Source organism: Canis aureus, chromosome 33 (genome assembly GCF_053574225.1).
Source record: "Canis aureus isolate CA01 chromosome 33, VMU_Caureus_v.1.0, whole genome shotgun sequence".
In the NCBI taxonomy this organism is placed as follows: domain Eukaryota; kingdom Metazoa; phylum Chordata; class Mammalia; order Carnivora; family Canidae; genus Canis; species Canis aureus.
The window spans coordinates 33,045,121-33,047,942 of NC_135643.1; positions in this window are offsets into that span (position 1 = coordinate 33,045,121).

Consider the following 2,822-nt stretch of genomic DNA (forward strand, 5'->3'; position numbering starts at 1 on the left):
ACACACACACACACACACACACACACACACACACACACACAAATATTATTCAGCCATAGAAAAGAATGAAATCTTGCCATCTGCAACAACTTAGAGAATAAAATGCTAAGTGAAATTAATCAGAGAAAGACAAATACCATACGATCTCATTTGTGGAATTAAAAAAAAAAAACAGCAATTGAATAAAGATAAAAATAGAAGAGAGAGAGAGAAACCAAGAAACAGACTCTTAACTACAGAGAACAATTTACTGGCTACCAGAAGGAGGTAGTTGAGGGGGAATAGGTGAAATAGGTGGTGGGGATTAAAGAATACACTAACCATGATGAATAATAACCAAATAAATAATTTGATATGAGAAAAAAGAGACAAGAAGTAAAAAGTGTTATCGAGTATGTGAATAAAAGGGAACCTTTATGCACTGTTATGGGAATGTAAATTAATGCTTTGGAAAACAGTATGGAGGTTTCTCAAAAAATTAAAATAGAAAAGCCATATGATTTGGCAACTTCATTTCTGGATGTTTACCCATAAGAAAACAAAATCACTAAATGAAAAAGATATGCACCTCTATGTTTATTGCAGGATTATTTACAATAGCCAAGATATGGAAGCAACCTAAGTACCCATTGATGGATGAATGCCCATTGAAGATAGAATGAATGGATAGACCTAGAGAGTATTATGCTAAGTGAAGTAAGTCAGACAGGGCAAGACCAATACCCCATGATTTCATTTATATGTGGAATCTAAAAAAGAAAAGAAATGAACAAACCAAACCAGTCTCTTTTATACAGAGAACAAACCAAACCAGTCTCTTTTATACAGAGAACAAACCAAACCAGTCTCTTTTATACAGAGAACAATCCCCCAGGTAGTTGCTGGGGGATTTGGAGGGGCGTACAAACTTAATTGTTATAAAATAAATAAGTCACAGAGATATAAAATATAGCATAGGTAATACCATCAATAATATTGTAATAACTTTTATGGTAGTAGAGGTAACTGCATTTATTGTGGTGAGCATTTTGTAGTATATATAAATTCCAAATCACTATGTTGTACACCTGAAACTAGTATAATATTTTATGTCAACTGTGCTTCTATTAAAAAATAATAAAATAATAAAAAAATTGTTCTTCAGATTCTTTGAACCAATTTTAACATCTAACTCATTTTTTCATTTCTCATTAACTAGCTACTTTATACCTTTGACATGTATCATCTTATATTTGAATGATAATTAAGATTTACCTTTTTGAAAATGATGATTTCACAACTATAAATATCTGCATGACTTATACTTGCCTTTGGAATGGATTTCCCATCAGGTATATTTCTACACCTTATGTGCTCTTTCAAGCAGTGGCTGTTTTCTCCTCACTACTTGCCACTAGAGATAGGGTGTATATCCTCCTTGACTGTCATTGCTTCTTTCATAAGTTGTGATGATATACTGGTGATTCCTTCTCTGGTATTATACAGAAAAAAATGTAGAGAGTCATCTACCCTGATTTTTTCTGAAAAATATATTCTGGCAGATTTGTTGACAAATATCAACTCTCTTGCAGCTATTGATTACATTATAACCATTTTTATGTCTTTTGGTAAGCTATAATCATAAACTCTACTGTGTTCACTGGAGAAGCATTTCTCACTGCCATGGCAACAGACAAAATATGTCAAAGTTATATGTAAATTGTACTTATTTCTTTGACCTGTTATATGGAGATGTGACTTTGCTCTTGAAACAATTCAGAGATAACCTCTCTTGCTTTCCAGACCAATAAACTTTCTCATACCAAGTGATCATAGCCAATATAAGGCTATCTCTAGACACTCTCTGTACTTAAGAAAGCCCCTGCTGTGCTATTAGGCTATAAAGTTTATAAGCATTTTCTGATTTTCTAATGGTCATCTTCTAATCAAAGTAGTCTTATTTTGATTTAAAACAATCAGAAATTAATGAATACACTTTGAAAATAATCAGAAAATAATATTTGCCAAAGTGTAGAATCATTTATGACAATACATTTAAGTTTTGAAATAATGCAAAGATAGAGAAAAGAATAATACATTGGAATTCAGACTAAAACAGGTGCTATTTTTGTTCGTTTCAAGCTAGCTTTGGAAATATTTGCAATTGACAGGAAATACTTTTAATTTTTGTAATCTAATACAATTGGGATATGTTCTAAATAGGAAAATAATACATCCTCACGTCAATAGCACTTGTGATACAGAACACAGGGCACTGTGAGATATTTCCATTGTCAATAATAAAAATACACATTTTTCTTAAAATGTAAGTTAAAATTTTTTGGCCATAGTAATTGTTACGGACTGAATTGTGTTCTGTCCAAACTTGTATGTTGCCTAACCTCTAGTGCTTCAGAATGTGACTATATTTGGAGTTAGGGTCTTTAAAGACATAGATGAAAATGAGGTCATTGTGTGGGTTCTAATCTAATAAGACTGGTGTCCTTAAAAGAAAAGTTTAGGATCCAGACACATCCAGGGGGAAAACCACGTGAAGACCCAGGGAAAAGATAGCTATCTATAAGCCAAGGAGAGAGACTTCAGAAAAAAACAACCCTATCAGCACTTTCATTTTGGACTTCTAGCCTTCAGAATAGTAAGAAAATAAATTCCTATTTTTTTTAAGTCACCCAGGCTTAATTTTGTTTTTTTTTTTTTTTTCATTGAGTTCAAGGTAAATTAGGGCAACCATGTATATCAAAGTCTATAAGTAAGTTAATTTGTGCTGCTTACCAATCAAAATTTGTCTTTTAGCCACGGGGGGAAGGTGGGGGAAAGGTATC